Below are 22,872 nucleotides of genomic sequence, written 5' to 3'. Positions count from 1 at the left end.
TTCTTGCCTCCCTCCCACCCCCCATTATGTATCATCATCCACTTATCAGCGAGATCATTTGTCCTTTGATATTTTGGGATTGGCTTATCTCACTTAGCATGATATTCTCCAACTTCATTTATTTGCCTGCAAATGCCATAATTTTATTCTTTATGGCTGAGTAATATTTCATTGTATTTATATACCACAGTTTCTTTATCCATTCATCAATTGATGGCTATTGTGAATTGAGCAGCTATGAACATTGATGTGGCTGCATCACTGTAGTATGCTGATTTTAAGTCCTTTGGGTATAGGCCAAGGAGTGGGATAGATGGATCAAATGGTGGTTCCATTCCAAGTTTTCTAAGGAATCCCTACACTGCTTTCCAGAGTGGCTGCACTAATTTGCAACCCTGCCAGCAAAGTATGAGTGTACCTTTTTCCCCACATCCTCACCAACACCTATTGTTGCTTGTATTCTTGATAATCGCCATTCTAATTGGGGTGAGATGGAATCTTAGGATAGTTTTGATTTGCATTTCTCGTATTACTAGAGATGTTGAACATTTTTAAATATATCTGTTGATTGTTTGTATATCTTCTTCTGTGAAGTGTCTGTTCATTTCCTTAGCCCATTTGTTGATTGGTTATTTGTATTCTTGGTGTAGAGTTTTTTGAGTTCTTTATAGATTCTGGAGATTAGTGCTCTATCTGAAGTATGAGTGGCAAAGATTTTCTCCCACTCTGTAGGCTCTCTCTTCACATTGTCGATAGTTTCCTTCCTACCTGATGCCCAATTTCTCTTAGAGTCCCCTATTACCACATGCATCCTCATCCCCTACTTTATCCATCCTAAGCATATCTGGGGATAAGGTGGTTCTTCTAAGATGAGAATCTGTTCTGATCTTTGTTACATTGCTTACAGTCATTTGAAGATTCCTCTAAGCTTTTAGGAATGGAGGTCAAATTCCCTAGCATGGTAGTATACCAGGCCCTTCATGACCTGGCTTCTGCTTTACCTTTTGTCCCTTCCTTTCTAATTTCTTATTTGCCCTGTTTCTGACACCTCCATATCTTTGAATTCATTCTTAGTTTTTTGGTAAGGTCCTCTACTACCTGTGTACATATACCTTAGCCTCCTACACGACTCTGCTGTTCTTTATCTGGTTCGTTGTCTTCCGAGACTCAGCATATTTGTCTCTTTCTCTCAGATGTTGCTATAGTTGGATTAGGAATGTCCTCCAAAGGCCTAAAGGCTTTGCCCTCAGCTTCGAAGGTGCTAAAATCTTTAAAAGGTAGGGTGTGGTGAAGGAAGTTAGTTTACTGGGGGCATGTCTTCAAGGGGGTAAGGGACTTTACCCCTTTTCTGTCTTTTTGCTTCCTGGATACTGTGATGTGAACAGGCCTCTTTCACCATATGCTCCTGCCATGACATACTTTAGGTGCAAAACAACATGGTCAAGCAACCATGGACCAAAACCTCTGTACCTGTGAGCCAAAATAAACCCTTCCTCCTTTTAGGTTGGTTATTTCAGGTATTTTGTCACAGCGACAGAAAGATGACCAAGACAGATGCCTTCCCTGAACATTCACTGTTTAACTGAAAGTATTCCTCTCTGTGTCTCCTAACACTTTGCATCTGCCTCTTTAAAGGCACTTAAACATTTGAACAGTTTAAAAAAATTTTTTTTGCCTGTTTCCCTCATACTGTGAGTTCCTTAATTAAGGACAGGAACTTGTTCTTTACCTGTAACCCCAAGTCCAAGCCTAATGCCTGGCACACTGTAAACTTTTGACAGCTATTTGCTAGCTGAAATAAGAGGCAGCTTTGGCACTGAAAAGGGGTCATTAGCTCATGGGTAGTGAATCAGTTCGAATTCTTGTGGATGTGAGAAACAATAACTTTTGCTTACTGGCTTTATTGGCTTATGTGATTGAAGTGTCTCCATATCCATCTTTAGGAATTGACATTGTTTTTTTTTTTTTTTTTTTTCATGTTTCCTACCTTTCCACTATGTTGGCTCTATCCTAAGAGGTTCTTTCCTCATGGTGACAAGATGGCTGTCAGACATATCCTTCCAAATTCCTGTCAAGGCAAAGACTAGAGTCAACAAAAACTCTGATAATTCAAATAGAGTGTAAAATTGGCTCCTGTTGCCCCTGGTTGACATATTTGGGATCATGTGACCAACCCTGAACTAGTTCCTATGCCTGTTGACTGGTTCAGATTTGGGTCATATGGTAAGACCACGGAATCAGGACTATGGTAGAGTTGGCATCACACCAAACAAAGGACTGAGAGAACTTCCCAAAGCAACATTGGAATATTATTTCTATCACAAAAGCAATAAAATGTCCACTGCTGCCCAAGAAGAACCCTGGGACAAGTTTGTTCTTGTGCTTCCTTTGCAAAAGTGGACATATTAGGAACCATGGGTCTCAAGAGAAGTTCGTGTTCCTCCAATTGTGCTTATTTTGTTTTTCTTTGCTTTGGCATTTCCGGGGTCTCTAGGAAATGGGATTTATCCTTGTTATATTAAATCAATTAGAGAGATATACATCAACTGGAGAGACACAAAATCCTACCACAGCTTGGTAAGACCTTGACATCTTTTCTGACTTTTAAACTTACTCAGGGAAAGTAAGAAGATTATTAAACCTGAAATCTCTTTCTATGAAGTGGGACATTCTCTGAAGAGATATTCAGTGTACCTTGAAAGAACAAATCTTCAGTATCAGGGACATTCAGTTTGAGGACACCTCATGGGAGTTCATTTTGTACAAATTCATTCATGCGAAACTTTTAAGTCCTCACTGTGTACTAGGTGCAGAAGAGGGAAGAGTAAACAAAATGACAGGGAGATTACATTATAATGGGGGACAGAACCAAAATACACATACAAAATAAGTAAGTTACTTTTAGATTGGAAAAAATGCTATGAAAACACTGAGTAATATTAAAGAGAAGGACTAGGTGAGAATGGACCTTTTTATTTATTATTGATTTCATTATTTTCTTCTTAACATGCAATACTAACATATAATAACACATAATAATTGTACACCTTTGTGGGGTGCTGTGTGATAATTTTTAATACATGTATATAATATGTAATGATCAACACAGAATAATTAGTATTTCCATTTCCTTACCAATTCTTTATGTTTGGCACCTTTGATCACTGCTCTTCTAGTTTTTCTCAAACATATAACAGGTTATTGTAAACTACAGTTATCCTACTGTGCTGTAGAACACTATAACTTGTTGTTCTGATCCATCCATATTTTAGGACTTGTTATGCAACCACTCTAAATTTCCTTGCTCAGCAATTGCCCTTCCTAGCTCCCAGCAATCACTAGTGTACTTTCTTCTACTTGAGGTCAACTTCTTTAGTTTCCACATATGACAGAGAACATGCAGCATTTGTCTCTGTGCTTGGCTCATTTCACTTAACATAGTGATCTCCATTTCCATTCATTCTGCAGAAAATGACAGGTTTTCATTCTTTTTATGGCTGAATAATATTCCATTGTCTTTTTCTAATCATCTGTTAGTGAATGTCTCAGTTTATTACATATCTCAGCTATTGTGAATAGCGCTACAATAAACACGAGCATGCAGGTGTCTCTTTGATTTGTTAATCTCATTTCCTTTGAAGAGATACCCAGAAGTGGGATGATTGGATCTTATGGGAATTTATTTTTAGTTTTTTAGTTTTAGTTTTTTTTAGTACTGGGGCTTGAACCCAGCAGTGCTTTACAACTGAGCTATATTCCCAGCGCTTTTAATTTTTTATCTTGTGTCAGAGTCTTGCTAAGTTGCTCAGGCTTGCCTCGAACTTGAATTCTCCTGCCTTAACCTCCTAAGTGGCTGGGATTGCAGGTGTGTCCTGCCATGTCCTGCTGTTTTTCAGTTTTTTGAGGAGCCTCCATACTGTTCTCCATAATAGAGGTACAATTACATTTGAGAGTGGGTTATTCTAGACAGGTTGGTGAGGCAAATGCAGTGGTGGCAGGGTCTAGCTGCTACAAAGAAGACATGTTTTAGACAATATTCATGTGAATTGGCAAGAATCTTAAGGACTGTATTTGTGACTAATTGCATAACAAGTTATTTTAGTTTATTGTGATTTTGATTTCTGTTCTGTGGACAGTGTAAAGCATTCCAACAGAGGGTTTCAATGTAGATTTTTAATTTTTTTCACCCATGTTAATTAATTACTAAAGATAACAGTCTGATTATGACACTGAATCAATATGTCTTTCTAAAAGTGTACTGCATGAAGTTTTTCCACTTTTAAATAATTTTGGTAAACTTTCCCAACACGGGGAAGTTAAAATTCCTTCAGGGTGATTACAGGTTTCATTGGAAATTTATGTATAATCTGCTTTGGTGGAAAAGCTGTTGTCTTCAGAAACTGCAGTATAGTTGAACTGACAGTTACCATTGAAAGGATCATTCAAGCTAAGTTATGGAATTACTTGGTTATAGAAATGATTACTGGGCTGAAGATGTAGATTAATGTAGCTTATACCCCCTATGAGGTGACCTTGGGTTTGACCTCCAGCACTGTAAAAAAGACAAAAAAAAAAAAAAAGGGAAAAGAAAAGAAAAAGATTGTTGGCATGTTCTGTGACTTATTATGCAATATATCTACATTGAATAATAGTACCAGATAAATTTTTAAATGGGAATAAAGCTTGTGAAGAAAATAGGATAACCAAGGAAGGTTTCTCTGAAGAAGGATATTTGGATAGCCATGCAGATAACTATTTAGGACTTCCCAGAGGACAGAGGACTCAGCTATCTGGAAAATTTAGAGTAGACTCTGCCTCTCAAAGTGGTATCCCAAACCAGCAGTTTCAGTACCACCTGGGAACTTTTTAGAAATGCAGAATCTCACAACCTCAAACCTACATTTAACAAAAATTCCCAGGTGATTTCATAGGTACAGTAAATTTGGAAAGTGCTGGACTTTCAATCCCTTCTGCAGCCCCCTGGAAAGGTGCAAATATCCTACTAAGGGTGGGGAGCAGGGAATGGGTTGTCAGTCACTAGAAAAGTGATATGGTAACATTTACTGCTGCCTTTGTAACGTATCTGCTAATGTTAAGATCCAAATGATTTTCTGGGTTAGCCCCCTTGAGGAACAACCTGCTTATGGTGAGATCCTTTGTGGCAGAGCCAGGACTAGAATCCAGGAGTCTCTTCTCTTTGTGACGACTATTAAATATTGACAAGGAGAGGTTTGAGTGAATATAGAAGAGGTTGAGCAGCATGATAAAGTGACTTGGAAATAATTTCACTTGAAGAACCCGGAGTAACCTTGGTTTCTCTCATTTTTGTGAAGATGAACTAAGAATATACATATAAGAACCAGGTTTACTGACAGGGAAGCAAATTTCAGCTCAATACTAGGAACATTTCTGAGATTTAGAAACTTTTGACATTGGGAGTGCCTGATAACAAGTATTAGGTATTCATAAAACTCTCTCAGGTGTTTAGTTGCTGGTAGTGAACCTATCTGGATCAGGGTTTCCCAAATGGCAGTCATTTGCATCTTTGTAAATTTTTTTTTCAAGTCCTGTAGGATTTTAAAAAACTGACCTTAAAAATACATGTTTAAAATACGTAAAGTGCACTAATCTTAAGAATACAGCTAAATGAGTTTTTCATATGTATATACCTTTCTTACCACCCAGATCAAAATACAGAACCAGCACCCCAAGGGTCCTCTGCTGCTCCTTCCCAGTCAATAATTTTCTTCTCGGTAATCATGGTTCTTTCATCAGTCTCTATAAACTGGTCTTGGACGTTCTTGAACTGCGTATGTCTCTGTTTTTCACTTAATATTTTTCAGTACTTTTTTTTTTTTCTTTTGTACTAGGGATTGAACTCAGGGGCATTACACCCCCAGACATTTAAAAAAAATTTTTTTTTCGACTTGCTAAGTTGCTTAAGGACTCGCTAAATTTCTGAAGTTGACCTGGAATTTGTGATCCTCCGGCCTCGGCCTCTGGAGTCGCTGGGATTACAGGAGTGGGTCATCGGGCCGGGTTAGAGTCATTTTTCCTTTTTTTTTTTTTTTTTTTTTTTTTTTTTTTTTACAACTATTGACCTAAGAAATGACAACCGTAAAACAGTGGTTTGACATAAGAGTCATTCTCACCCTGCCCTCCCTCCCAATACGTATTAATATTAGAGTGAAGACGTTTCTTCGTGTTCCAACTAATATAATATCCTGGACCACCACTGGTACTTGGGTCATACTGTACTTCTCAGAAGCCACCAGATGATTTCTGAGGTCCTTTGCAATTCTAAGCCTAAGATTGTGTGGTGATCGAGTAGCCAAAGCTTCACAATGCACAGTGACAATCCGGATTTCTCCACTGCGCCATCTATCCATTATTTATCTATCAAGTAACACTTGTTGAGTCTCTTAACATTGGACAACTGGAAGATCCCACTTCCTGATTGAGTTGTAGGGGAGAATAGAAGAAAAAATCATTTGAGCGTGTGTGGTAAGCGCTACAGCTCAGGTAAGCACCGAGCACACAGAGGAAGGGCGGTTTCCGGAGATTGGGTGGAGAGGAGAAGGTGGGTGGGCATTTCGGCTAGCAGCAGCTGCCAGCTACCCGACTTTGATCACTTTGCTGCGGAGCAGCGGCGGCGGCGGTCAACCTCAGCCTCCCTTAGCAACCAGAGCACACTGCCCAGAAGTCTTCCTATTGGCTTCACGGAGTTTGATGGGCAGCTCTGCCATGCAATCCCAGCTCTTGGCGCTGGGCACCGCGCTTACTCACGGGAGGGCTCATAGGCGTTACAGCCCTCCTCCAGTGCCCCGCCCAAAGCCCGGCGCTTGCGGCGCATGCGCGGGTGGCTGGGTTGTGTGCTGGGCCAGCGCGGAGCCGAAGCAACCGTGGTGAAGCGCCTGGGTTCGGTGGAACCCGCCTTGTTGGCTCCTTGCTTAGTAGCCGTCGCCTCAGCCGCCACCGGAGAGCGGCCGTCTATTGTCTTTCTCCGCGGCGAAGGTGCGGAGCTGCTCCGGCTCGGCCCGCGGGGGAGCCCCGGGAGCCGCACGGTGAGAGCGCAACTTAGTTGACGGAGTTGGGGGAAGTTTTGCGGCTTGAGGAGGGGTCGGGGCGAGGAGGGCCGAGCGCGGGCCCCTCCCCCTGCGGCAGCTTCTGGGGGCGGGGGACGGGGGCGCGCGCGCGGGGATGAATGGGCGGCGGGCACTCCCGCGGCCCCGCTCTGTGGACCCTCCTCCGGTATTGTCTGCGCCCGGGCCGCGGCGCGCCTCCTGCTCCTGCAGTTCCCTTTTGGGCTGCTGTGGCTCCCGGGTGGGGGGCGCGGCACCTCTCCCGGCCGCGGTTGCTCCTGTGGCGCCCGCGCCCCCCGCGAGGCTTTGGACCCTCGCCCGGGGCTCCACGCCACGGGGGCCGTCCTTCTCCTTGGCGGGCAGCCGCTCGATGTGTAGCGCGGGTCCAGCGAAGTGCGCTGCGGTGAACAAGTGCTACGAGCGTAAGGGAGCGGCTCCCCCGGGCCGACGCGTACCGTAAACACGTCGGGCCGCACCCGCTTCGGGGGCTTTTCTGCGCCTTGTCCGGGGGCGCGGCCCTACAGACCCGTGCTTTTTCTCGGGAGACCAGAGGCCTGGGGTACCCGTGCGGTCCACACGCGCTCGGCAGACGGCGTATTCGGCTCACCTTGCCATCGAGCTCAAGTGCAGCTACACTTTGAGACCAAACGAAACAGTTTTTTGATAAATATGGCTCACTGACACTTTTAAAATTTTTGTTTTTATTTGCTAAGTCAGCCAGTATGTAAGGAGTTTTAAAAACTCATGGGGAAAAAAACCCTCTTTCTTTTTTTTTTTCCCATTAAAAAAGGGTAGACAATTAAAAAAAAAACCAATTCTTAATAATTCCCTCATATTATTTGTAGATCCTACTGTGTACTCAGAAATGCACAATGAAAGTTGGATTGAGCAATATTTTGATGTTCGCTCTTTGCTTTTGTACTTCATAATGAAGTTATTTTGAGAGTTTATTGCCTCAGGCAGATATAAAGTGCATAGCAGTGGATCTCTTTTGGTTATTACCCCCACCCTGTTTTATTTTCAGATGAAGCAGCTTATTCAATTTTTATAAACTGTTGGATTGCTCAGATCAGAACAAATCCTGCAGTGCTTGAAAGGTCATTATTTGCAAATTTGTAAAGGAGTTATGATCATTTGTGATAAATCAGTGTTACCATTCTTATCCTCGATAATGGTCTCTTGGGATCTGTGGACTGCATTAATTACAAGCCTTGTTAAGCTTTGGTTGTACTGCATTCGGTTTGTTGGTCTTAGGATATGGGAATAATTCTGTTTAAATTCCCCAGATGAAACTAGCTTAAATGTCTGTTATTCATAGTGGAACAAACTGACCAGAGTATCACTTAACATTAATTTCATTTGTATCCCTTTGCCATCTGCTAAATTAAAAAGAGAAATTTGGGAATTACTGAGTGTGATACTTTGTTTTGATTTCTCATGCTAAGTGAGTAATGTGGAGAAGTGATTTGGGGTTTTTCTGGTTTGGTTGGCCTCCTTTTACTTGAAAACCAACTTTCTTCACCTGATGAAACTAAAGGACAGCCTTTCTTAAGGCATATTCTTAAGGCATAGGCTTTGAGGAGTCACGATGTTTGGCTTCCTTTCCTGGTTGTGTGGTTTTGTGTGTGTGTGTGTTTGGGATTGTGGGTGGAAGGGAGGGAGGGTAACAGGGAAGGAGTTGTCAGGGAGGGATATAATGTAAACAAATACTACTTAAAACATAAGGTGACAAGTACACCAGTTGCTTTTCTTCTCTAGGCTGTGATAGGGTGCTGTACATACTTTTGTTTTAGAATTTCTTAGTTCATTTATTTGCTGGACTAACAGTATCTGTACTGATAGTATAAATGGACTCCTCTGGTTTTTTAACTCCTTGAAGGCTGTAATGGGCCTTACTTAGCTTTGAATCCTCTTTGCCAAACAGAGTGTTATACACAATGCAGTCATTCAGCATGTATTTGAATTGGGTGAAATGCTTTTCACTAGCTAGTGGTAGTGAACAGAGGAGAGAGCCATTGACTCTGAGGACTTATCCAAATTGAGAGTTTACTTGTACATCTGTGATGAAATTTAGTTTTTTTTTTTTAAAACAGATTTCTCACTCTTCTTTTCATCTGTTGATTTCTTCTTGAAAAGAAGTGGGGTTCCATGCACTATGGATTTCAAAATTAAAGATTGCAATTTAGAAACCACCAGCCCCATGGTGAAAGGTGAAAATGTTAAAACTACTGTACCAATCCATTCACAACTCTGCCTGTTCCTCCATTGTGAAATTGGGAGGTAGCACAATTTAGAAGGGAGTACACATACTTTGAAGGTAGGTAAATTTGAATTCAAATCCTCAAATTTCCTTTGAATACTTTTGGCCTTGAGCACTTCACTTTTCCTCTTAGCTTGTTTTCTGTTCTGTAAGGCGTAGTAGTGTGTTTACGGTGTTCTTAGGAATAAGTAAAACACTGTTAGTACAGTGTCTGACATTAAGTAGATGGCTGTCTCTTGGAAGCCATAATGACAATTTTGATGCATTTTTTACATAACTACAAAAGCATTCTTAAAAGTAATGCTGCTGAGTATGCTGGTTCAGCTGTTTTTTTTTTTGATAAAGAAGGAATCCTGAGACTTGAGTTTTATTTATATGCCCCCCCCCTTTTTTTTTTTAGTACTGGGGATTAAACCCAGGGACACTTTCCCACTGAACTGTATCCCCAGCCCTTTTAATTTTTTATTTTGAGACAGAGTTTTTCTAAGTTGCCCAGGCTGGCCTTGAACTTGGTGATTCTCTTGTCTCAGCTTCGTGAGTAGCTGGAATTACAGTTGTGCTGCCACTGCGTCCAACTGTACTTGCTCCTATAAGGTTAACTGTTAAGTACACTCAAATAGGCTTGATTTACTGTAGTTATTATTGATGAGGGCAGGTGTCCATTTGAATGTATTGTTTCCTCGGTCAGACTGTCTTAACCACTGTGAATGGGGAGAGAGGAAGAAGCAGTTGGTAGAAAGTTTGTTTTGTGAGTATGTCCTCAGATTTATAGTCTCCCACTCCACTTTTGGGTTGAATGGTACATAATAAGTAGAAGATGACTAAATAACCCATTTTTTATCAGTCTTTGTTGGGAGGATGGATTAGCATCCATCCTGAAGTACTGTTGTTTGTATGAATACAACATGTGTTGGGCAGTGGAGTACTTTATCTTTTACCTCTTCAGAGCTGTGTTTAGTATCTGAGGAAGGTGAATATAGTGTGTTTATACACTGGATATTGGGGTGAGAGAGGAGGAATAGATGTGAACTGTTTACCATTTATGTCACTCTGTAGGCTCTTTAATTGGAAATTAATGTTTTTGAATTTTTACTTTCTGATCAAATCATAAACTCCTACTTGTCCATAGTATTAACCTGTCACCCAAAATAACCAGTTATTCCTAAATGGTTAAGAATTAATTGAATATGCATTCTACAATTATTTGGTGTGTTAACATGTTTAAGACATGTTAGAGAAAAGCCCATAGGAATTAAAGAGTTTTACAGAACTGGACTTGGTCCTCTGATGGTCATCTCTAGTAAAAGCATGTGATATGGAACTACAGGATCTGACTTCACATCCAGACTTTGCCATTATTTGGTATGTGATTTTGAGTAAGCTGCTTTATTTGCCTCAGACTTAGTATCCTTGCTTATAAAATGAAAAATTAAGGGGCTGGGGAGATAGCTCAGACGGTAGAGTGCTTGCCTTGTAAGCACAAGGCCCTGGGTTCGATTCCCAGCACCCCCCCAAAAAAAAAAATTAATATCATTCTTATCCTATTTCCTACATACTACTGTTGTGAGAAGCGCATGAGATAAATCACTATACAAGTGCTGTGTGGTGGTGTAATTTCATTGGTTAGCTTCTGCTTTGGAAAAAATTGAAATCCAGTCTAAAAGGGGAAAACATCCACCTTGTTTTTTCCTTAAAGAAGGTAATTAAAATTGTACAATATTTTTATTGTCATTCTTCTTGCTTGTGGAAAACTGATTTTTCTTTTCACTTTTGGGTCTTCTTATATTTCCTTTTATAACATTTGTCATGGAATATTTTCCTAAACTGAATAAATTTCACCTCACAGTACTTGTTGTTAGACCCAGATTACAGTGGGCTCATAAGAACTGACATTAATGCCAGTGCTTGAAGTCAGGTGGAACCACAATAAACAATGAATGAAGAATATCAGAATATTTCAAAAGACTACAAAAGAAGCTCGTGTAGTTGTCTGATCTTTACTATCATTTTCATACTTAAGGTTAAAAAAACTTGTTTTACAAGTCAGGGGAGTGTGCCTCTTATATGCCAGATGTTGTACTGTATCTTACCTGTATTTCTTAGTTAAGTCTTAAAACAAACCTATGAGGCAGGAATTAACCTATTTTTAGGATGTGGAAATAACTCCAAAGTGACTTGGCAGTGACCATGTAGGTAGTAGGCCATGGTGCTGAAATTTGAATTCTGGCTCCATAGGCAATGCTTTTCACATCATTGATAGCTATCATTTGGGAAAAAGTACATTTGGAAAGTCAAGTTTATTGAGTCATTGTGTGATAAAGTGCACCCATTTTAAATATGTAGAGGTCAGTGATTTTGTAAAGGTATCCATGCTTATAACGTAGCAAGCATGATCAAGATACAGAACATTTTGGGCTGGGGATGTGGCTCAGTGGTCAAGTGCTGGCTTAGCACATGTGAGACATTGGGTTCGATTCTCAGCACCACATAAAAGAATAAATAAAGATATCGTGTCCATCTGTAACTAAAATATTTTTAAAAAAAGATATAGGACATTTCTATCATTTGTGATGTGCTGCTTTGTCCCTTCAACTCTCACCCATTGTCTACCTCACCATAGACAACTAGGGTACTCTCTTTTCTATCATTGTAGTTTAGTTTTGTTTTGCCAAATCTGGCCTGCTGCTTGTTTTTGTAAATGAGGTTTTATTGGGACTGCCATGCCCTTTTGTTTACATATTGTCTATGACTGCTTTGGTGCTACAGTGGCATCCTGGATTAGTTAACATAGAGACCCTGTGGTCCTCAAAGCTAAAAATATTTAGTTTAGCCTTCTACAGGAATAAATTTGCTGATCCTTATTCTATATAACCAAATTCAGGGCCTGGGGTTGTAGCTCAGTGGTAGAACACTTGCCTAGCATGTGTGAGGCACTGGGTTCGATCCTCAGCATCACATAAAAATAAATAAAATAACAAAATGCAGTTATTCCCATATAAGAAGCTTAAAAATAATTCTGACCTATTATTCAGTACATATTCAGCTATTTCTTTTTGTCCTTCACATGTCTTTTATAGTTGATTTAAAACAGTTTTATTTGAACCAGGGTAAAATCAAAGTTCTCTCAGTACATTTTTATGTTTCTTCTAGTCTTTTGTCATTCTTTTTTAAATGTATAGATTACATTCACTAAAATTCACCCATTTTAATGTGTAGTGCTTTGACTTTTGACAAATGTATACATTCATATAACCACTACTTGAAATCAAACAGTTCCTTCATCTTCCAAAATTCTTCTCTTTGTCATCAACCCATTCTTCACTCCCACACCTTAGAAATTGTTGATCTGTTTTCTGTCTCCAAGTATTTTTTGCCTTTTCTAGAATGTCATTTTGGGCTGGGGTTGTGACTCTGTAGTAGAGCACTTGCCTAGCACGTGTGGGGTACTGGGTTCGATCCTCAGCACCACATAAAAATAAACAAAATAAGGGTATTGTGTCCATCTACAACTAAAAAATATATATAAAAAGAATGTCCTAATAAATGGAATTATACAGAATGTAGCTTTTTTGCCCAATGACTAATGATGGTATCTTTTCATGTGATTATTTGCCATTCTTTGGTGATGTTCTATTTAAAATTGCACATTAAACATATTGTTTTATTGTATATATTCTAGATATGTGATTATGATTTACAAATTTTCTCCTGTTTCTTATCTTTTTATCCTCTTTTTAGATGTTAATTGTATTTTTTATATCTTTATTTATTTTCATGTGATGCTGAGGATTGAACCCAGTTCCTCACTATTGCTAGGCAAATGCTGCACCACTGAGCTATAACCACAGCCTGTTATCCTCTTAATAATGTCATTTGAGGAGCAGAATATCCTAATTTACAATGTTTTTCTTTCATGGACCATTTTACTGGGGGGCGGGTACCAGGGATTGAACTCAGAAGCACTTAACCCCTGAGCCATATCCCCAACCCTATTAGAGACAGGGTCTCACCGAATTGCTTAGCACCTTGCTTTTTTGCTGAGGCTGGCTTTGAACTTCATATCCTCCTGCCAGACCCTCCCAAATTGCTGGACTTATGGGTGTGTGCCACTCTGCCTGGGTTTCATGGATCATTCTTTTGGTGTAATGTCAGAGAAATCTTTGCTAACTTTATAGCACAAAAATTTCCTCCTGTATTTTCTTTCAGGAGCTTTATAGTTTTAAATTTTATGTTTAGTTTTGTGACCAACTTTGAGTTAATTTCCCTGAGTGATTCAAGTATGAAATTTTTTTTTTCTTTTTTTGTTCTTGTTTTTTTGTATATGGATCTTCCAGCCATGAGTGGTGTAAATACTATCCTTTCTTTGTTGAATTACCTTTGTGGAAAGTTGATCATATATGTATGGGTCTGTTTCTGATATTCTACCTACTCATCAGTGTTTCATTTCTCTCTATTATCATTATTGATTACTTTAGCTTTGTAGTCCCTCCCACCTGTTCTTTTTTGTTGGTGTTCACTAGCTGGGGCTCACACATGATGGGCAAACATTCTATCACTGAACTACTTCCCCGAACCACTATAGCTTTCTTGAAATCAGGTAGTGTGAGTTCTGTATTATGTTTATTTTTCAGAATTCCTTCTGGCTGTGTATTGCTTTGCCTTTCCATGCACTTTTTAGAATGATCTAGTTAATTTCTAAAAAACCCGTCTGGAATTTTTTGATTTTTCTTTTCTTCTTTTTTTCTTTCTTTTGTGGTGCTAAGGATGGGAACCCTTTATCTCACATGTGCTAGGTAAGGTATACTGCCCAGCCCTGCAGTTGGGATTTTTTTTGTTGTTGTTTTGGGTACTGGGAATTGAACTCTGGGCCACTCACCACTGAGCCACATCCGCAGCCCTATTTTGTATTTTATTTAGAGACACGGTCTCACTGGGTTGTTTAGCACCTTGCTTTTGCTGAGACTGGCTTTGAACTCAAGATCCTCCTGCCTCACCCTTGGGAGCTACTGGGATTACAGGTGTGTGCCACTGCAGATCAGGGGAGAATTGACATCTTCATGACATTGAGCCACGAACATGGTATATATGTTTACTTAGGTCGTCTTTGACTTTTCATCACATTATAGTTTTCAACAGTTGGATCTTGCATATGTTTTGTATGCTTTATACAGTAGTCCCTGCCTATCTGCAGTTTCCATATCTGTGGTTTCAGTTACTGCTGTCAACAAAAAGGCTGAGTACAGTAGAGTAAGATATTTTGAGAGAAAAAAGAGAGAAAGACCACATTCTTATTATAGGATGTTGTTACAGTTCTATTTTACTAGTTCATTATTAGTTTCTTATTTTGTTTTATTTACAAATTAAACCTTATTATAGGCATGTATATGTAGGAAAAAAATAGTACATACAGGGTTAGGTACTACTGTTGTTGGTTTTAGGCATCCATTGGAGGGCTTGGGATTCTGCAAATAAGGGAGTGCTACTATTATCAGAGTTAGTAGGACTCCACACATTCTGAAAACTTGTCTTATCACGATAAAAATATTGTTTTGAAATCTGTTGTACATTTCCTGTTTTTAAAGGTGTTGGTAATAGTTAAGAGATAATGACATTTTTAATGTGATGCAAGGTTATTATTTGTGTGTACTTCACGTACATAGATACACAGAAGAATATGAAAGGAGGCTGTTGTAAAATGTTTAGTCACTTGAGTGAGATGATAGGGTAATTTTTGATTTTCAGATTTCCTGCAGTGTATGTATTTGTCTTTACTCTTATTTTTCATAAACGAAGTTAATATTTTTGGAGGGTCTGCTCGGTGAGTTTCTGGGATAATGGGCTTCATTTGTTTGTGGTTGCTAATGTTACTTACTACCATTGACTGTTTTTTTTTTTTTTTTTTTTTTTTTTTTTTTAATTAAGCCCTTAATCATAAATGGCAGTCAGGTAGGAGGGTATGGGTGGTTTTGATATGAATCTATACCAGCTCCTTGGAATATTGTTAGCACATGCTAGTTGTGGCACCATGTTGTTCACATCAGAGAAATTAAGCAGAGGTGTGGGGTTTTTGGTTTTGTTTTAAATCTGAATTTTATCAGATTTTTAAAAATTTTGGTACTGAGAATTGAACCCAGGAATGCTTTACTACTGAACTACTTCCCCAGCCCTTTTTTATTTTTTATTTAGAGACAGGGCCTCACTAAATTGCTTAAATGCCTCACTGAGTTGCTGAGTCTGGCTTTGCTCTTGTGATCCTTCTGTCTCAGCCTCCTTAGTCATTGGGATTATAGGTGTGGGCCACTGCACCTAGCTAACTCAAATTTTTAAAAGTATTCATTTTCCCAGGTGGTGGCTATTTTAAAGGTGGTGGATATATCAGGAGCTTTTTGCAAATTTGGCATTTTCTGTAATTCATGAATCACTTCTGAAAGCACTTAGAAAGATTTGGGTGGTATCAGTAAATTAACCTGCCTTCCTGGTCTTGCTAGTCGAATTCTGCTTGTCCAAAGTGGGTGTGTTTTTGGAGTGGGAGAAAGGAAGTCTATTATGACCTTGTGTGGTTGACAAACAGAGAGATGGTTTTTGCCTCTTGGATGCTCCACAAGTGGTTGAACTCAGAATACAAAGGAACTTTGGATGAGACCTTACAGTTGTGGGGTTACTTAGGGAAAAATGGTAGAGCAGGAGTTGAAGTGGAGTTCTTTTGTTTTTATTCCCCTGTGGTACTGGGGATTTAACCCAGGACCTTGAGCATGGTAGTCAAGTACTGTGTCACTGAGCTACATTGCCAACCCTTTTTATTTTATTTTTGAGGCAGGTTCTTGCTAAGTTGTTCAGGCTGGTCTTGAACTTGTGATCCTCCTGAGTCCGAAAGGCACATACCGTCTTGCCTGGTGAGAGAAGTAGTGTTCTCAGTATTCATTTGGTCACAGGAAATCTTGGGGCCTGGCTAAGGTGCTTTCTCTCTTTTGAGAATTGAAGCCATATATTGATCAGTGGCAAACTAAACCTTTCTTCTAGGACTTTGTGACTATATAAACGTAGTAGTCTGACTTTATTGTATGTGCCACAAGTCATATTTTTTCACTGTGATATAATTATATGCAAAATAGCTTAAAATTCCAGCTTGTTTGTGTTGTAAATAGAAAATCACTGTGGTCTGCTCTTAAAAATCTTGCTAGAATTCTTAAAAACCTACTAGGCATTCAGGTTTCTGTTTTGAAAGCCAGAAACTTACCAGTAGAATTATATTTTCCCTCATGCAGGAACTTTGAAGATGGAAATTAATAATTAACATTTGCATATTTGTTCTCATCTTTAAAGTGTTTTACAGATATTTAATTAGTTCATATTTAACCTGTATTAGAAGTTGAAAATGTAGCTTTTTTTTTTAGTTTCATTGTGGCAGTAGAGAAGTATTAGGTGGGGAGTCTTAAGTGAGAGAAATGCAGGTGCTAAACAGCTTTCCTCAGCCCCTAACTTTTGGCCTAGCTTAGTTCTCATCAAGCATGTTTATGGGAAAAGACATGGGTAAGTCAAAGACTTGTAATGCAGCTTTCTCTTCTGTAGTCCCTTAAATGTGAATTGTCCCAGTTCATTCCTCTGAGCATATTTTAAAGGGCAGGACAGGATTGGAGCTGACCCCAGGCACATGAATAGAGCTGTTATGCATGCAAATTTCTGGGGGAAATTCTTTTTCTTTTTATTTCTGGTTCAGGAGATAATGACTGTAATGGATACCTTGCTGCTTTCCTCCCCACCACTTGTTACCTGATTTTATCACCTTCTTTCCTACCCCCAGTAAAAATGGATTTTGCTGCAGGATTATATAGTTGAGAAGAGTTGAAAGTCTCAGAGCTGCTGTGTGACCTTGAGCAGTCCACTGCTTTTCTTCTGCCATTGGGTTCTTTTGTTCTGTGAAATCATACTTGTTAATGACTTACTTTTCATTTGAGCCCTAGAGGGGTGGCCAGAGAAAGATGTAAAATTTAGGCTCTTGGTCATGAAATGAGACAGAGGATGTTTTCCTATCAGTGAGGGCCCCCCCCCAGCTCAGAATTCTTCAGTTTTGGTGATTTCCTTTCTACTTTGCTTGGAATAGTTACTTGGTTTTCTTACTGTTAATTGTCAGCCCCATTATTATACTTTAACCCCCCCCCCCCCCCTTTTCTTTCCATATAGTGCAATAAATAGGACCATTTGAGAAATGTTGTGTCTGGGTGATTTCCTAAGGCAGGGTATCTTTTTTCATCATTGCTTATACTCACAGGGACTTGTTTATGAATCTTTAGATAACCCTGCCAAGAGAAACCTTTTGTGAAGGCAGAAAGAAAATCTTAGAGCTTGGCATGTATATTTAATTAAAAATTTTTTGATCATGAATGGGAATCTGTTCTTTTAATGGGGCTAGATAAGAATGACCCTAAGTTTTTCCTCATCAGATGGCGTTTTTTCAAAGTCTCTGCCCCTCTTTCCCTTTTATTCTTCTATTAAAATCCAAAAATTGAAAAGTGACATGAGTTGCTTGTGGCTGGAGAAAGAATCTCCTTTTTTAGAAATATTTTTCGTTGTAGGTGGACACAATACCTGTATTTTATTTATTTTTATGCATTGCTGAGGATTGAACTCAGGGCTTCACATGTGCTAAGCAAGCACTCTAACACTGAGCTACAACCCCAGCCCCTAGAGCATCTCTTTTAAACATTAAATATACCAAGGTTTTATTTTTATTTTATTTATTTAAAAACTTTCTTTTAGTTGTAGGTGGATACATCACCTTTCTTTCTTTCTTTCTTTCTTTCTTTCTTTCTTTCTTTCTTTCTTATTATTGTTTTTTTGGTTGTTGCTGGACCTCTATTTTTTTTATTCATTTATTTGTACGCGATGCTGAGGATCACACCCAGTGCCTCACACATGCTAGGCAGGTGCCTGCCACTGAGCCACAACTCCAGCCCAGTATACCCAGGTTAAGCTATTCATTCTTTCTTTTCTTCCAGCAAGATTTTTGGTAACCTGGAAGGAATGTTGTATAGCTGGACCTTGAATAATACTTTATGTGATCTTTGCATAATGAGATTGGCTTAGTTAAATGTTTCAAGCCACTCTTTTATTTAAAAAGATGTCTGTCCTTATTATGCAGTAACTTAAAGAACTATTAAGTGTATATTATAATTAAACTATTAAACTGTTAAAAAAAGGATGTCTGAAGGTAACATTTACATACCTTTTTGAAAAAGGGAACCTTTTTTTGGGGGGCGTTGAGGATAAATTATGAATATAAATTAGACAACAAAGAAGTTTTCTTTTGGAAACCTAGCTGGTTATAGCAGTATTGTAAACTATAGAAATGAATTTTCCAAGATATTGTGCTAGAATAAATGATTTTCCTATTTAAAATAGGGATTTGAGTTGTACTGTTTTTACTCACTGCTTTCTTTATCCCATATTGTCTTTGCCTACTGTTTTATTTCCTTGCTCACAAGTTAACAGTAGAATTTGTCAGATTGTTAACTGAGTAGGTTGGGTAAGGCAATACTGCATGCTTATATTTCTTCCTACTAGATTATAACCTCTTTGGAGGCAGATTTTTCTCTGCTTTATTCATCACTCTATCCTTAGCGTGGCACATAATATTTGCTGTTTGGATTGATGGAAGGATGAATAAGATTTTGCCAAAACTATATATGTATTATTTAACTTAAAATATATCCTGTTGAGAATAAATAAACAAATTTTAATTTTTATTTCCTTAGCAGCAGCTTTAGTTTGATTTTATGAGTTTAAAGTAATAGCTTTTGAGGGAAGAAAAGACACCATGTTAAGTGGAAGATTGATCAGTGTTGCTCAAGTTTATAGGCAAAATTTGTACAACTGTTGCCTGGCTTTTGTGTAGTGCTCTATCACTTTTATATTTTAAACTTGTTCAGCACTTTTATGATTGGCCTTTGGTTAGTTGACCTGAAAATGTAGGCATAGCATGCTTGCCTAATTTATTTAAAAAATATTTATAATTTTAAAATATTCAAAATGGAGCAGTAGAATTGATACCTCTGTACCCGTTACCCAGGTTCTAGAGAATTAACAAGATTTTGCTGTTCTTTGCATGTGTCATTTTTAAAATGTCAGCTTTATTTTAATGAAGTCTGTATACCATTAAATTCACCCTTGCTTCATTTTAATTATGTTCATGTAAGTTGTCTTCAAAGTTGTTATCATTTCCTTAATGGTGATTTTAAGTGTTATTTTTATTCTGATGTTTAATAGTATAAATTGTGAAATGTTTCTGTAAAACATGGCAGGATATGTTTCCAGGATACCAATGAGACAACTTTTAACTCAAAGCAAATGAGTGCTGAGTAACCTATTTTCCTTTCAACAGAATAATTACAGAAATAGGACCATAAACCTTCTATTAAGCACTTTTATATGAAATCTGAGGTTTCTGTGAAATTAGACATGGAAAATTAAATAAAGCTGTGCAAATTTCTGATCTGTGCAGTTTTTGAGTTCTCCCTTTTGTTAGACTTTTTTTTGTTTGGGTGATTTTTCTCTTAAATGTCAGCACAAGAATGTTATGATTTATATAAAATTATTTTTGGTTACTTGTCAATTTTTTCACCTTGCCCCCATAGAATTTAGTGATTTTTTTTTTCCTCTCTAGGATTTGTTTTTCTTCTTAAAATACATTCCCATTTACTTTGAATTTTGTGAAGAAAATACTTTTTTTTTGAGGCAGTAGAATACCTTAATAAATTTTATAATTTTAAATAATTTATTGGGCAATGTATATAAAAATGTTGATTTTCCCCCCCTGCTTTTAAATTCAGATCAGCATCTTAAAAACATTTATTTGAAGCCCAAGAACAATTGGTAACACTGTTTTTCATGGCTGCAGATTATATATATTGTATTCTAAGGCCATGAATTCTCTGAAATACCACTCTTTCTCCCCTCAACCCACTGTGGTAAAATGTTGTTTGGGCTGTTTTGCCAAAGTGCTTGTGGCAGTCTGAAGATTACCACTTTAATTGTTAGCTCTCTAGGATATGTGTCCTTAAATGGAGAAACTTCTTTCCTGAATTCAAATAAAAATAATGTGTTCTCTGTGAGATACCTCAGGACCCAAGTACTAAATTCTGAAGAAAAATGTTATTCATTTTCTTCCTTTAGCCTTGATGCCTACTGAAATGTACAGGGAAAAGTTCATTTATTGAGAACACCATTTATCTGGGTATCTTATGTATATCAGTTCTGATCTGTGTAAGCAAGGTAGTTTTAGGATTCTTCCAAATTTGAGACTCAGGAAAGTTAATTAATTTTGGATGTACTTCATTTAGCATTTGACTGAAGGCTTGTTGTGTATCAGGCACACTGTTGGATGCCAGAAATTGAGGGTTGAATCAGTGTTTATAGCAACTCAATTCGCAATAGCTAAACTATGGAACCAACCTAGATGCCTTTCAACAGATGAATGGGTGAAGAAAATGTGTTACAAATACACAATGGAATATTACTCAGCCTTAAGGAAGAATGAAATTATGGCATTTGCAGGTAAATGGATGGAACTAGAGAATATCATGCTAAGTGAAATAAGCCAATCCACCAAAACCCAAGGCTGAATGTTTTCTCTGATAAGTGGATGCTGATCCATAGTCGGGGGTGGGTAGGGAAAAATGAAGGAACTTTGGATTACACAGAGGGGAGTGGAGTGAGGGGAGCGGAGTGAGGGGAGCGGTGGGGATGGGAAGAAGGGTAGAATGAGACAGACATTATTACCCTGTATACCTGTACGAAAAAAAATTTAAAAAAATAAAAAAAAAAAGAAAAAGAAAAAAAAAAGGAATCGATGGTTGGTTGAATAAAGTAAGATGAGGTCACTGCCCTTTAAGTAATTGCTTATGATTTTTTTCATTAAGAAGTGATAAAAACAATAATAATAGTAATAATTACCATCATTTATTATTGCTTTCCATGTGCCAAATTTAGTACTAAATGCTCTGCAAACCTTATTTTAATCCTCATAACTCTTAAGAGGTAGTATCTGTTATTAACTATTTTATGAATGAGGAGACTGAGGTTTAGAGAGACTACATAAATTCCTCAGGGTTATACAGTGTGTTGGCAGAGTTGGGTCTTGAACAAGGGTATATGACTTTAGAGCCCAAACTCTTCTCTGCAATGCCTCATTCTAGCAAGAGTTGAAATAATTATGCAAAAGGGACATCCATTGTGAGCTATGATTTTGGCAGAACTTTATGTAACTTTGACTTTGCCAGTAGATTTATTTTTATGGTTAACTGTCTACTTCATAATCTCAAATGCTAAGGGTCATCAGATAGTTTTTATACTTCACAAAAAACATTTTTAAGATGTTAAATTTGTATTACAGCAGTTAAATACAGGCTCTCTGGAAAGTCAGGAATTATATGTAACACCAAAAAGTACACATATAAATAGTTGACATTACCCAGAGAAATTATTTTGGGTATAATTTGATGTTTTTCTTTCCAAACTTGAATTTGTAGAGGGTGTTGTATATGTGTGTGTGTATATACCTGCGTGCATAAATATAATTCATATGTGACATATATACTTGAGTGTAAATAGACTATAAAACATTTCATGAACATAGCTTTATATACTATCAAGTAACTGATGTATAATGTTTCAATGTATGAATTTAGATTTATACTCATTCACTAAATATCCTATTTGAATATTGAGGTTATATCCCCTGCCCTTCCTGATTCCCCCTCTTCCTTTCTGCTATGATAAACCTTGCTGTGATGAATCATTGTGTTATTGAGCTTTTTTGTCACTGTAACCAAAATACCTGACAAGAATAGCTTAGAGGAAGAAAAATTTATCTTGGGCTCATGGTTTCAGAGATTCAGTCCTTGGTCAGCCGACACCATTGTTCTGGGCCTTAGGTAAGGCAGAGAGAGCACCATGGTAGAAGGGTGTGGTGGGAAAAAGCTGCTCAGCTCATAGTGCCTGGGAAGCAAAAGGAGAGAAAGCCTGAGAGGAGCCAGGGTCAAGACGTAATCCCTAAGGGCATGCCCTCAGTGACCTGCTTCCTCTAGCCATGCCTCTCCTGCCTACATTTACCATCTAGTAGTTCATTTAAATTATTGATCAATTAAATGAGTTACTCTGATGAGGGAATAGCTCATAATCATTTCACTTCTGAACATTACTACATTGCCTAACACATGAACTTTTCAGGGTAGATCTTGTATTCAAACCCATAACCACCTTTTGCGTGCATCTTTGTATATTTGTTTATCTCTTTTTCACAGAAGGAACTGCTAGGGCAAATTATTTCAACAACTGTTCATTGATAATGTCAAGTTGTCTACAGAAAACTACATTATTTAGACTCCCACTGGCAGAACATGAGTGCCCACTTACCATTTTCTTTTTTTCTTTTTTTTTTTTAAAACATTTTTTTCATAACACTTAGCAAGTTTTTAAAGTTTTAAGTGTCATGGTAGAACTACTGTTAGAGTTACTGGATTCTTAACCAATAAT

At 38.1% G+C, this 22,872-nt stretch overlaps 1 protein-coding gene across 9 annotated transcripts in view; it reads left to right on the top strand.

Moving 5' to 3' along the window:
- The first annotated feature begins 6,843 nt into the window (after positions 1 to 6,843).
- The window catches only part of Akap13 (A-kinase anchoring protein 13), a 358,212-nt gene continuing 342,183 nt past the window's right edge, over positions 6,844 to 22,872 (top strand). For 6 of the 9 annotated variants that reach the window (XM_047540458.1, XM_047540459.1, XM_047540457.1 and 3 more), the window contains exon 1: positions 6,845 to 7,064. The gene's annotated coding sequence lies outside the window, so the exon portion shown is untranslated. Of the gene's footprint in view, positions 7,065 to 22,872 lie in introns of all 9 variants that reach the window. The other 3 variants (XM_047540454.1, XM_047540456.1, XM_047540460.1) reach the window with 2 other exon arrangements.

This window comes from Sciurus carolinensis, chromosome 2 (assembly GCF_902686445.1).
Source record: "Sciurus carolinensis chromosome 2, mSciCar1.2, whole genome shotgun sequence".
Taxonomy (NCBI): Eukaryota; Metazoa; Chordata; class Mammalia; order Rodentia; family Sciuridae; genus Sciurus; species Sciurus carolinensis.
The sequence above is the reverse complement of the archived record's forward strand: the minus strand, read 5'-3'. Positions and strand labels throughout refer to the sequence as shown.